The sequence below is a fragment of the Telopea speciosissima genome, chromosome 8 (genome assembly GCF_018873765.1).
Source record: "Telopea speciosissima isolate NSW1024214 ecotype Mountain lineage chromosome 8, Tspe_v1, whole genome shotgun sequence".
Taxonomy (NCBI): domain Eukaryota; kingdom Viridiplantae; phylum Streptophyta; class Magnoliopsida; order Proteales; family Proteaceae; genus Telopea; species Telopea speciosissima.
Genome location: NC_057923.1, coordinates 21,624,091 through 21,638,493, shown reverse-complemented (window position 1 = coordinate 21,638,493; position 14,403 = coordinate 21,624,091). Strand labels below are relative to the sequence as shown.

At 39.8% G+C, this 14,403-nt stretch overlaps 1 long non-coding RNA gene across 1 annotated transcript; it reads left to right on the top strand.

Annotated features, from left to right (window-relative positions):
* The first annotated feature begins 961 nt into the window (after positions 1-961).
* LOC122670332 lies at positions 962-5,725 on the top strand. The gene is made up of 3 exons (XR_006334195.1): positions 962-972; positions 3,854-3,858; positions 5,590-5,725. It is a non-coding gene; the product is annotated as an uncharacterized LOC122670332 (long non-coding RNA).
* The last annotated feature ends 8,678 nt before the right edge of the window (positions 5,726-14,403 follow it).

The window sequence follows — 14,403 nt, the reverse complement described above, 5'->3', positions numbered from 1 at the left end:
AATTGAGTTATTTGAGACAAGTAACATGTTACATACCAACATCCTGATAGTACTCCCCAAGTTAACAAACCATTAAATGCTTCTCTCTATAAATTGAGGATGATAAGATGAGGTATCCAATGGCATTCATAAGATCACATTTGGAAAAAGTACCAACATTGATTTTGATCAACAAGAGGATATATCCATGTCAAATGCACAGATAGGCCCAGACAATCCATATATACCAATTCAAGGGATTAATACTACTTTTCTCTAGCACACTCAGTGGAGATCCCAGTTATCACCATTGTAATTTTTACTGTTTGCTAGATGTCCAACTGGTTCCTGATGGAAGTTATATCCAAGGATTAAAGTATCAGTACTACATATCATATCGGCAGGGTGATTTTAAGAAAAGTATCTTGCTGCATCAGAGAAACGCAAGATACACATGGAAATGGTCAAGATATGCATGGAAATACACTTTCGGAGAAAAAAATAGTATAAATAAGCAATATATAACATTAAATCATGCATAAACACTAAATGGAGAACAACATATAACGAGACAAGTGCATTCAATTGAAATTGGTATAAAAGATAAGGTTTCTTACATGAAGTAATAGTCTATTGCCATGACTAGTGTCGGGGTGGTTCAAACTCATATCCGGAAGGGTCTTCAAGAATAGGAGTGACTAGGATGAAAACCTACTAATGTAGTCCTAAATTGGTAGAGCACCAACTAGGAGCCAATCAACCAAGATCTGTTATGAACAGGGTGAATCAACTAGGTCCAAATAAGGTTTTTGGTGAAATTAGGGTTAGGGTTTGATGTATGGGTTATGTCAAGTCAAGGTAGGAGAGTCTATCAGTGAAAGTCCTGAGATGTTTTGATGGAGTTAGATATGTAAACTTGAATGGGCAGCAAGGTCAGGATTAGAGTTTTGGGTTTTTCAAAAGAGGAAAAGATGGATTTTTAGGGTTTATGATGTTCAGATGAAGGAGCAACTTGGATCGAGTTTTCCTTACGCTGAGAGGAGAGTTCGATCCAAAAAAGGAGGGATTTTGCTGGCTAGTTTGGTCTGGGCAGAATTTGGGTTATGGGAATGATGTCCAGAGATGGAGGAGATGTCAGGGTTTGGTGGTTTAGAGGAATAGAAGAAGAAAGGTTAGGGTTGGGATGAATTAAACTTACTGTTGTTGCAGAATTCTCTTGGCAGCAGCTTGTTTGATTGAGACACTTGAATAAAAATTGAATCTTTAACTAGAACTTGAAAGAGATCTTCAAAGAACTTGAAGGAGAGGTTCAAAAGAACCACCAGGGCTTCACACCGCAAGGTGTCGATTGGATCAAACACCAATCCCACCAACCAACCACCGGGGCTTCCCACCGCAAGGGGTCAATCGGATCAAACACCGATCTCACCATCCTTGATCAAACACAAGAAAAAAGTCTTCAATGGAGAAGAAGAGCAGCAAAAGCTTTTCATTAATATCAAAATTCGTGTTCAATACTTGCCCCGCTTACAACCTTATATAAAAGACTCAAGAATAGACTTCTACACTAAAAATAAAAGGCATTACCCAATCCTTAACCTATTAGGTAGCTTAAACTGACTAGGAAACTGAATTATACTCAAACAGAGTCCTAATCTAGCCCCCACTAAACGCTTAAGGGAAAACTATTAAAATCATTTAAATTGAACCATTGGTTGCACCTGTTCAATTTATGAACAGAAACACCGAAATAAAACTAAGTACGGAACTAAAACAACTAATCCCGTTTGCAACCTAATTACCCATATTTTAGGACAAAAAAAGTGGCCTATTACATAGAAAATCCATGGGATCAAAGGCCCAACACGTATATAACCCAAACCTAGACTTATTCTTAATAAAACAAGCTTATTTTGGTGATGAATTTGCATCACCATGTATGTATCTTTAACAAAAGCTATGAGGGGGTCTCAAAATTCGAAGGTAGGAACCCAAATTTGTAACAATGCCCTGCAGCCAAATCTAGCCCAAACCCTAACCCTAACCTTGCTGCTCATTCAAGTTTACATACCTAACTCCATCAAAACATCTCAAGACCTTCATGGATAGACTCCCCTATCTTGACTTGACATAACCCATACATCAAACCCTAACCCTAATTTCACCAAAAACCCTATTTTGACCTAGCCGATTCACCTGTTCATAACATATCCTGGTTGATTGGCTCCTAGTTGGTCCTCTACCAATCTAGGACTACATTACATGGGGTGATAGTCTTAGCTAAGTAATTAGGATTTAATTGTTATTTTGTTTCTCTTTTCTAGTATAGTTATGTTTCAGTTTCCTATTGTAATTAGGTTCTAGGGTTATCTAGATAAGAGTTGTTAAGAGTCATATTTCCCTTATAACTCTTATTTGGTTTTTAATATATAAAGACATGGATGCTGGTACGGTAGGCACACATTGACAATCGACCAGCTCTCTCTTCTCCATCTCCTTTCTTTATCTCTCGCTATCTCTCTATTCTCTTCTTCTTCAGATTCTGGTTGGTATTATCTTTCGTTACATGGTATCAGAATGATGAAGAAGAAGAAGAAGAAAGAAAAAAAACTAGCGTTGCTTACCTTTTTATGAAGGCTGAGCATGCCCTTTGTTACTGCTGTTACCTTTTTATGAACACAATTCTGCTTGTTCATGAATCGATTCCATCTATGGTTCATGATACAGTTCAGTCTGCCATTGTTGTGGTTCCCTCTGTTGATGCTGCTCTATCTGAACATTCAATGGTTCCTCCTATGATTAACTTTCAAAGTTCTAGGATTTCTATGGTTGCTTTTGCTCTTGCAAAGAATCCGGCACCTTATCCTGCTACGACTATGGCACCTCATCTGGCTATGGTTCAATTTGTTATTGCTGCGAATACTTCGGTACATGCTCTTTGGTCTAATCTTTCAATGGTTCCGACTCCTGATCATGCTACAACTCAGGTTTCAATGTTCTATCCTGGTCATGCTGCTTTGAAAACTGTTGTGGCTTTGATTGCTTCAATAGCAGATGGTCTTGCAGAAGTCGATAGCCCCGATAGCTGCTGGTTCTGTTGTAGGAAGAAGACAATCCTACCTTGATAAGGTATCCTCAGGCAATCCAAGCTGGGTTTTTGGAATCCCAGATTGCATTATTTGATCTGTTTACTTGGATGTAATGTAGAAGGGGTTCAATTAAGAACCCCTCTACAGTAGGATCGATGATAGGTTACAGCAAAACATCAAATTAGAAACAAAATCAGAATTAGTAACTTAGTAAATAAGAACCAAACCAACCATTGAAAGAGATCAAACTCAGGCCGATTGGTGCTTGTATCGAGTAGAAGCACTGCTGAAAGTCTCATTTGACTCTGATGATTGAATAGGAAGATATGGCAGCAGCACCAAAATAGAAAGTTAAGAGTTATCTCACAAACCAGCACTTTGTTTGGGCTCTAATGAGGATTGAGTGGAGGCCTTGTGGAGCAGGTGATCTGCAGCAAGTTTGGTGTAATTTTGATGGACAGAAGCGAAATATGAAGGGGGAATGAAAATAGAAGGTTTGTGAATATGGAGGTTTCTAGCCAATGGAATGGGGTAGAAGTGGGGATCGAATGGAAGGGGTGATAGAGTGAGGTGACGCTCCAAATTCTGCAGGTTTTGATGAAGGAATGTGGAGATATCCCACTCTGATGTTGCAGCAGAGGTCTTCAATCGATGGGTACAGTGGCAGCAGCAACAGACTTGGAGTGTTTGGGGATTGATTGCAGCCTTCGAAGGATTCTTCACAGTACTTGTACTGATCAACAGAGAAACAGCAGCACAAAGGATCGGTTCCAATAGAAGAGAAGGGGGGGTAGGGGAATGGCTCTCTCAGCCACAGCTATCCCAGCTGTTGAATAGGGGTTTTACTCCCATAATCGAGTGCAAGAATGCCTCAAAATTCCATTCATTAATTTTGCCTGACTACTACAATAAGGGGCTGCCTATTTAATGAAGTAGGCTAGCTTACAAAATTAGAAACTTAAAAAAAAATAGCAACTTGACAAACTTAGCAACTAATGGAAATTAGAAACTTAATGAAAATAGAAACTACTAAAGGCTTTATAACTCAGTCTTCTAAACATGCAAAGATAACCAAATTAGAAACTACCTAATATAAATTGAAAATAGAAACTAAACAAACTATGGCAGCATTAGGATATAAGTTTTCTCTACTTGATGAGCCCACAAGATCTTCTAAAAAGCATCCCCACACAAGGCAAATATGGGTTGTGACACTGTTCGCATGAACAGTATTTTGGCCTCTTTTTATTGGCCCTTCTAGAAGATCTGCTGAGCTGGCTCGATCTGGTCCAGTTCTGGTCCATCTAGAGCTGGTTTGGTGGGCCTTGGTTCTTCTTCTGGTCAGTCGTGGGATCTACATCAGGATGGCTCCATTAGTGCAGTTAGAATTTACAAAATTACCATTGGGCTTACATATTTGCCACATTATTGCTTTGGTAGGCCCTCGATTGCATCAGTTTGGGATTTGCCATTGGGCTTATATATTTTCTTTGCATGAATTGCTAATTGTTATTGCTATTTGATTGGATTTGTTTACATCTAGCATACCTGGTATTTTCTTGGCAACCGTGAGGAGGAGATTATTTGGAGCTACTCTTGATTATTGGATTTTTTTGTGATGCTCATCCTTTGAGATGCAGATTATTGGTCATTATTAGTCCATATGTAATGCTACACATGGGGAAGATTGAAGTCATTAGTTGAAGATTTATATGTTCATGTCATTTGCTCATCAGTTGGCTATTATTATTATTTATTTATTCGTGTAGTCAGCAACAATTTTATCTATGATTAAGATATTCAGCAACAAAGCATATTCAGCAACCTGATGTTGTCTGGTCCGCAACAACTTGATGTTGTCTGGTCCGCAACAACCTGATGCTGAGTTATTTGGTCTACAACAACTTGATGTTGTCTGGTTCACTATAACAACTTGATGCTATTTGGGTCAAATCAACAGCAACTTGATGCTTCTACTTGGTTCGCACGCAGCAACCTATATTGCATGTTTATCAGTAGAATTATTCAGCAACAAAGCATATTTATTTGGCCTACAACAACTTGATGTTGTCTGGTCCGCAGTAACCTGATAGTAAGTAATTTGATCTACAACAATATGATGGTGTCTGGTCTCCAGCAACTTGATGTTGCTACTTGTTTTATCTGTGTTTGTTTGAGAAGGTAACTACTTACTACTTGTCTTCATTGAGAAAGGCTTATGATATAGCTATTGGATGCTACACTTTTATCTTTCTTTGGGGGAATACTACCCGTCGCTTACAATGTAGCTGTTGGATGCTGCATTTTTATCTATCTTTGAGAAGGCTACTACCTACTACCAGCCTTCTTTGATTAGTGATTTTGATATTATTGTTGCTGTTAAAATATGGTGGATTGCGGTTAGTATTCACTATTGGTTATTTTGCTCGTTGCTATTTGGATTTGGTCAACACGAAGATTATTATCTACTGATGTTGCTGATGGTTTGTGTGCTTGAGTTGATATTGCTATCTAAATGAAGTTCTCTCCATTCTCACTAGCGTCTACACCTGCTATTCAAGACTGGTGCTACATTTAATTTCTATTCTTGTTGGTCCAAGCTAGAGCTTTCTTTTGATATATGTATACTCCAGCTTGAGGGGGAGTGTTAAAGATACATAAGTGGGGTGATAGTCTTAGCTAAGTAAATTGGGATTTAATTGTTATTTTGTTTCTCTTTCCTAGTATAGTTATGTTTCAGTATCCTATTGTAATAGGTTCTAGGGTTATCTAGGTAAGAATTGTTAGTCATATTTCCCTTGTAACTCTTATTTGGTTTTCTATGTATAAAGACATGGAGGCTGATACGATAGACACAAGTTGACAATCGTCCAGCTCTCTCTTCTCCATCTCCTTTCTTTCTCTCTGTCTCTCTGTTCTCTTCTTTTCTTCTTCTTCAGATTCTGGTTGGTATTATCTTCCATTACAGCTTTTAATCCAGCCATCAGAACTGGCTGCATATTTTGAGGTGTTCACCAACTGCTAATACCTTTTCACTCAATTGGGAGATCCTCCTGTACAGTAGTTCTTATTTGAGCTTCTTCTACATTAGTGTTTGTTAGGAGTAAGGGGGAGGAGTCGTGAATAGAGCTAGCGTCAGCTCCTATTCACGACTCCTCTTGTAGGGGTATTTTTGTCTCTGTTTTTTAATTATTCTAAACCCTATTTAATATACTGTTTTGGGTGCAGTCAAACTAACGACTGCAGCCCCAATTGTGCAGCATCTCTTCTCCCTTCTCCTCTCTTCTTCTTCTTCACTAATATTACATGGTATCAGAGCTAGGACTGTAGGAGTCGATCCAACATCCTTAATCTGTCTCTGTTCCCTGCGTTTTGATTTGAATAAGCTTGCAGTTTTGAAGACCTAAGGTTTTGGGACTTCTCGGGATCTTATCTTAAAGGGGATGCAGCACCCTTTGCTGCAGTTTTGTGGTTTTATTTGAGACTAGTTCATGACTATACAAAAGAATTAGGTCTGTCGTTGAAATCGATTCAGGTGTTGTTTGCGATTTGGATCTGGATCAAGTTATTGGTGGTTATTGTTTGTTGCTGGCTGGTGTATTGATTTCTTTAAGACATCAATTTCAAAAGTTTTTGTGATTGATTGAAGGTCATATCTCCTTGCTGTCCATCAGTTTCACTCTGACATTGACTTCTCTGTGAAGATTCAACTTGTTTAGTTAAGCATGGGTGACGCAAAGACAACTGTGACTGAAATGTCCGCATCTTCTCATCGCATTACTGAAAGAAAACTTGAAGGAATTTCTAACTTTCAGCAATGGAAGAAGGTGGTTCGATTGGCCTTGACTGGGCGTGATCAACAGGGTCACCTGACAAAATCAAAGCCTGAAGGACACACAACATGGGATACGGTGGATGCAAGAATATTGAGTCAGATGTTGAACTCAATGGATAACCAGATTGCAGACCTGGTTACTCACATTAACACGGTAAAGGATTTATGGAAAGACTTGAATGTCCTATATTCAGGGAAGGACAACTTGTCTCGAATTTATGACTTGTCCCAAGCCTTTTATAAAATGGATCAGAAGACCCTAACTATTACTCAGTATTTTGCGGAGTTCAAGCGACTATATGAGGAGTTGAATTCCACTCTTCCTATTACTTCTGATGTGAAAGAGATGCAACAACAGCTTAAGCAACTGGCTGTTATGGTATTTTTGGGTGGCCTTCGAAAAGAATTTGAGCTAGTACGGTCTCAAATCCTCGGTGGGGATAGAATCACCACACTTCCTGAAGCATTTTCTAGGGTTTTACGGGTTTCCCGTGAGAGCAGCCAAGATTCCACCCCTGGTAGTGAAAGTTCAGCCCTTGCAGCCTTTCCCAACCGTGGGTCCAGTAGTGGGACAGGTAATGGTAGTAGTGGTGGTAGCCGTGGTCGTGGGTCAAGGAATAGTAAAGCACCCACATCTGGTACTTCAGAGACTTCAGGACAGGTGCGCACTTGTCATCATTGTGGCAAAGCTGGTCACATTCAGCGTTTTTGTTGGAAACTTCATGGTAAACCACCTCAGTTTGCAAATTCAGCCAGCCGTGATCCGGTGGTTACCACTCCTTCCAAGCCTAAGGGTAAAACAGTGACTATGTCTGATGGAGCGGTTCACTCAATTTCAAAATTCTCAGTCATCTCAGTTCTCCACTGCTACACTAGTTCAGCCAAGTAATGCTATTGCATGCCTATCATCTACTTCTCATCCCTGGATCATTGATTCAGGTGCTTCGGACCATATGACTGGAGCATCAGGTATTTTTTCTTCATTTCGTGAGTCTTCTTCCAATGTTATGTTAGCCGATGGATCTCTTGCTAAAATTCGGGGTACAGGCACTGTGCAAGTTATCCCCTCTTTGTCGTTGTCCTCCGTTTCTTACTTGCCCAAATTTCCTTTTAATTTATTATCTGTTCGAAAATTCACCAAAGCTAACAATTGTTCTGTTACCTTTTTTCCTGATTATTGTGAGTTTCAGGATATCCAGTCGAGGAAGACGATTGGTAAAGGTCGCGTAACTGGGGAACTGTATCTTCTTGACGACGCATCCACTGTGGCATGCTCGAGTGTGGCATTTCATCAGATTCATTGTTGTTTGGGTCATCCTTCATTGTAGAGTTTGAAGCTTTTAGATAGTCGGTCTCAGTCATTGTCTAGTTTACAGTGTGAGTCTTGTCAGTTTGGGAAACTTCACCGTGTAAGTTATCCCCCTCGAGTCAATAAACGGGCTGTTCAACCCTTTTCTTTAGTCCATTCTGATGTGTGGGGTCCGGGTCTTGTTACTTCTGTGCTGGGTTTTCGTTACTTTGTCACTTTTGTAGATGACTTTTCCAGAGTTACCTGGATTTATTTAATGAAATATCGTCCTGAATTGTTTTCCATTTTCTGTACTTTTGTGCTTGAAATTCAGAATCAATTTACTACTTCTTTGAAAGAAGTGACAATGCAAAAGAATATTTTCCTGCTCCTTTTAATGAATTTATGGTTCAGCATGGGATCATTCATCAGTCCTCCTGTACGGATACACCTCAACAAAATGGTGTAGCCGAAAGGAAGAATAGACATTTAATGGTTACTCGATCTCTTTTATTTGAGATGAAAGTGGCTAAAAAATTTTGGGCTGATGCTGTTTTGACTGCGTGTTATCTGATCAACCGCATGCCTTCTTCTGTTTTGAGTGGTGGTATTCCATATTCTTTGTTGTTCCCTTCCCATCCATTGTTTGTCTTACCACCACGAGTATTTGGGTGTGTTTGTTTTATTCGGGATCATCGTCCTGGTCGCTCTAAGTTGGATCCTAGGGCTCTTAAATGTCTTTTCGTGGGGTATTCTAAAACCCAAAAGGGTTACCGTTATTATTCTTTTGATTTAAAAAAATACTTTGTTACTGCTGATGTCTCATTCTTCGAATCTACTCCATTTGTTGCATCCTCGCTGCCTACTTCAGAGTTGGACGATGATCTACCTCTTTATGTTGTCGACACTTCTTCTCCTGTGCAGGATCCTTTGCCTCATGTGCCACCTCCAACACAACCACTGGCTGTTTTTCGCCGTCGCACACCCGATGAGCCGACCCATCGCATTACACCTATGGAGAGATACAATACCCAGGCAGCCCCATCTCCCACATCCTCCTCGCCTTCAGATCCCCCTCCAGGTAATTCCTTCTCGGCTACTATACCTCCTATTTCTGATCTTGATGTTCCTATTGCTACCCATAAGGGGGTTCGAAGTTGTACCCAACACCCTATAAATCGTTTTGTGTCCTATGCTCGTTTGTCCTCTTTTTTTGTTTCTTGTTTGTCTACTATTGACAGTTATCCTGTTCCGAAGTCGGTGGTAGAGGCCTTAGCTCACCCTGGGTGGATGGCTGCCATGACTGAGGAGTTATCAGCTCTGAAGAATAATCAAACATGGGATCTTGTTTCTTTACCCTCTGGTAAGTTTGCTATTGGTTGTCGCTGGATATTTGTGGGGAAGGTTAATCCTGATGGGTTTGTGGCTAGATTGAAGGCTCGTCTTGTTGCTAAGGGCTATGCCCAAGTCTATGGTGTGGACTATCTGGATACTTTCTCTCCGACTGCAAAACTTACTTCTGTCCACATTTTGGTTTCATTGGCTGCTATACATCACTGGCCTTTGTTTCAGCTAGACGTCAAGAATGCATTCTCGCATGGGGATCTCCTTGAGGAGGTGTATATGGAGCAACCTCCTGGTTTTGTTGCTCAGGGGGAGTCTGGTAAGGTGTGTAAGTTGAGGAAATCTCTATATGGGTTGAAACAGTCACCGCGAGCGTAGTTTGGCCATTTTACAGATGTTGTGCTGGAATTTGGTTTGACTCAGTCTAAGAGTGATCACTCAGTGTTTTTCAGGCAGTCAGATGCAAGGAAGATATTTTTGGTAGTTTATGTAGATGATATTATTATCACAGGGGATGACTCTTCAGGTATTAAGAGCTTGAAGACATATTTGGGACAGCAATTCCAGACTAAGGACCTAGGAGGCTCGGACGACTAAAGTATTTCTTGGGTATTGAGGTAGCTCAATCAAGGAAAGGGATTTCGCTCTCACAGCGAAAGTATGTGCTTGATTTACTTTCAGAGACAGGATTACTAGGATCTAGGCCTTTGGATACTCCTATGGATCCTAATGTGAAACTTATGGCAGAGGATGGGGATGTTCTGGATGATCCAGAGAAGTATCAAAGGCTTGTAGGGAAAATCAACTATTTGACTGTGACTAGACCTGACATCTCTTTTCCTGTCAATGTGCTGAGTCAATTTATGTCCGCCCCTCGGACAGCTCATTGGGAGGCAGTTATAAGGGTATTGCGATATACTAAGAAGGATCCAGGGTGTGGTCTCTTATACTCTAATCATGGTCATAGAAGGATTGATGGATTTACTGATGCGGATTGGGCAGGATCTCCTATTGATCGAAAGTCTACTTCGGGCTATTGTGTCTTTGTTGGAGGGAACCTAGTTTCATGGAAGAGCAAGAAACAGATTGTGGTAGCTCGATCTAGTGCAGAGTCAGAGTATCGGGCTACGGCTCATGGCACTTTTGAACTAATGTGGATTAAACAGTTGATGACTGAACTTGGATTTGGTGATGATTCTCCTATGCTGCTGTGGTGTGACAGTCAGGCTGCTATTCATATTTCTGAGAATCCTGTGTTTCATGAGAGAATGAAACACATTGAGGTTGATTGTCATTTTGTTCGTGAGAAGCTGCAGCACGGGATTATTTCTCCTCGTCATATTCGCACTAGGGAGCAGCTTGCTGAGTTGTTCACCGAGCCTTTGGGAAGTATGAGGGTAAATTATATTTGTACCAAGCTGGGCATGATTAACATCTATGCTCCAGCTTGAGGGGGAGTGTTATGAATAAGGGGGAGGAGTCGTGAATAGAGCTAGCGTCAGCTCCTATTCAGGACTCCTCTTGTAGGGGTATTTTTGTCTCTGTATTTTAATTATTCTAAACCCTATTTAATATACTGTTTTGGGTGCAGTCAAACTAACGACTGCAGCCCCAATTGTGCAGCATCTCTTCTCCCTTCTCCTCTCTTCTTCTTCTTCTTCTTTCTTCTCAAACTGCAATTCTTGATTTTCTTGATCTGTAGCTCTAAACAAGCCTAATCGAGAGTTCAGGTTTTGTTGCTGATTTGCCTACTGTGATTAAATATCTGAATCTGAGTTGGGTATTACTGTGGGGATTAAAAGGTAGTGTTTATTCTGTAATTGGTTGCTGGGTAGTATACTGTTTTGGTACATCATACTGTAATCAGATTGAAGCTATTGAGCTATTCTCTACTGGGTTATATTGTTAGGCAGTGTCATCCTAGATCTGGTCTTGCATTAACTTGCCACATACCTCTATGCATCTAAACAGTCACCCGATATCATGACAAAATAAGAAAAGTAAAAAATAGGAAAAATGTATTCAGTAAGTGAAAAAAAAATATCTACTTATTCATTATTTAATTCTTTTTTACTGTATAGAATTCTGCCATTACTTTATTTAAGTTGTTGCAAATACTGATGCCATCTACTAGAATTTTGATATGATTCTCAGCTTCGGAAGGGGATTTTTGGGTTTTTTTTTTTTTCCGCCTCCCTAGCTTCTGTTTCATTACCAAACTAGAATACATATTCATAAAAGTTAATTGGTGGCAATGCCAACCTCAGGAAATATATTGAAAAAGAATTACAGCCGGTCCCCAACAAACAAAATGGTCAAAATATGATTCAAGTACCATCAATAGTAATAACAAAATAGAAACCCTTAGTAAGTCTTGCACAAAGAGCACCTCTTGATGGTCCTTATAGGCTCTGTTTGTTTCAACATAAACTACTTTCCAGGATTTGCAACAGAAGCAATTGAAAATTGAATGTGTAGAGAACCAGAATATTTTACTGAGATGCAAATCAAATACTTGGAAAATAGTTTCCATTTTAAATTTCAGGACATTATTATACCAAGAAAGTAGTGGTATCTTTGGTCATTGATACACTTGGCACCGATGGAGGATGCCATATGGCTGGATTATGTCCCTAACTCAACCATCCCCAAATATAAATATAATACTTTGACATGTAAACCCTTCCCTCCCCCCCCCCCCCCCCCGCAAACAAAAAAAGGGACAAATAGCAGAAAATACAAAATAAAATTTACCATAAAAGTTGGCTTTCCAGGAAAATATTTCTGTTGAAACAGAGACTCAGCAAATACAAACCAAAAACTAATTACCTTAACTACACCGCAACGTTACCTTTTAGTGCATATTTTCATCTGATAAGTCACAACTGCTCATAAAAGATTATTCTATCAACAAATAAACACAACTAAGCCTTTTTCCCATGTACTATGATTATTCAAACTATATTCTACCAAGAAAAATAAAAATTATTTAAACTATATAATCAAACAATTGGGCTACATCAAGGATCAGCCTTAAGCCCTTATTTGTTTGCGCTTATCCTGGATGATTTAACCAGAGACATTCAGGATGAGGTTCCTTGGGGTATGCTTTTTGCTGACAATATTGTTTTGGTGGATGAGACAAAAGCAGAGATTAACACCAAGTTGGAGTTGTGGACATCAACCTTGGAATCAAAAGGTTTGAAGATAAGTAGAACAAAGACAGAGTATACATATGGTGTGTATTTTTAGTTACATCCATAGTTGTTTTAGAGTCTAGGCAACCCAAGTCGTTGGAGAGGGTCCAAAATCAAGGCGACATCAACAAGGCACCCACCTAGGCGCTCATGGTGCTTGGACGCCTAGGCGACGCCTTGACAACTATGGTTATATTAGGACAGTTAATGAGGTGGTGAAAATTGATGAGGGAGATTCCACAAAGTGAATATTTTAGGCATCTGGGCTCACTCATAAATTTAAAAAAAAAAAAAAAAGGTGATATAGAGGATGATGTTGCTCTTAGAATTAAAATAAGATGGTTGAAATGGAGAGGTGCGTCCGGAATGTTGTGTGATCAGCGAATTCCTTTAAAGCTTAAAGGAAAGTATTATCGGACTATCATACGACTAGCTATGATGTATGATGCGAAATGTTGGGCACTTCAAAAGCATCAAATAGCTAAACTAAGTGTAGCGGAGATAAGGATGTGAGACAAAATTAGGAAGGATAAAGCAAGGAATGACTGTATTAGGTCTAATTTGGTAGTAGCTCCGATACATGATAAGCTACGAGAAAATCGTTTGAGGTGGCATGGGCATGTGCAATGGAGGTCTTGACATGCTCCAATACGAAGGAATGATTTGATTCAAATTAAATGAGCTAAAAGAGTCAAGGGCAAGCCTAAAATAACCATATGAGAAGTGGTGAGGAAAGACATGCTTAGCTTAGGATCTATATCATGTATGACTTCAAATAGAGCTGATTGGAGAGCAGGGATCCATGTAGCCGACCAAACAATAACAAAAACTCAGCCTTATCCCAACTAAATGGGGTCGGCTACATGGATCGTTGCCCTACAATCAGCTCTAATTAGAAAGTTGGGGAATGGAGATAGCTACTATTATTATTCAAACTAAATCATCGAGAGAAATTTTCACTGAAGATAAAGTATAATGGAGAAATCACAAGGCCGATTAAGGTTAACTGAATAATACAGTACAATAAACAGGGTCACTTAGTCACTTTCGTCGATGTATTTGTCTTCAAAGTTGAGATTTTGAATCTTTGTAATGTACTAAGAAAGAGAATAAGAGATACCTTGGGTCTTCCGTGTCCCATTCAGTGGTTTTCGAGCCAACCTTCAACAAAATGGGAGGCGATGACGAAAGGTCGAAGCCGGTATAGTTGTGGAGGACAAATTGTAGACCCCAATGCGTCAAAGCTATCCTTTAAAGAAGGGGTTACGATGAAGGACTTTTAGGATTTGTGGAAGGAAGCAGTGAAACTACCTAGGTTCAGATCAAAGGTTCGGTTTGGCGTTTGCGTGAACCCAAAATCCAAATGGATGGAAATGAAGGATCTAAGCTCAACAACAAATTTAGAGGAATAGAAGCAGCCAACTTCGGGTCATCTAATCACAAGACTACTCCACTGACAGGGGAATGAAAGGAGATGATCGTTTGGGTTGGGTTTGGAGGGAAACCATGTCATCCGAGTTCCTTCCGACCACGGCCGAAGTACAAAATGGTTTGTAAAGCAATACGCATCACTTATATGCGTGACAAGAAAAAACTGACTAATAAATGTTAGAGCAAATTACATGCACCCCTCTTGGTGTTTGAAACAATAACAAACCACCCCCCGTAGTT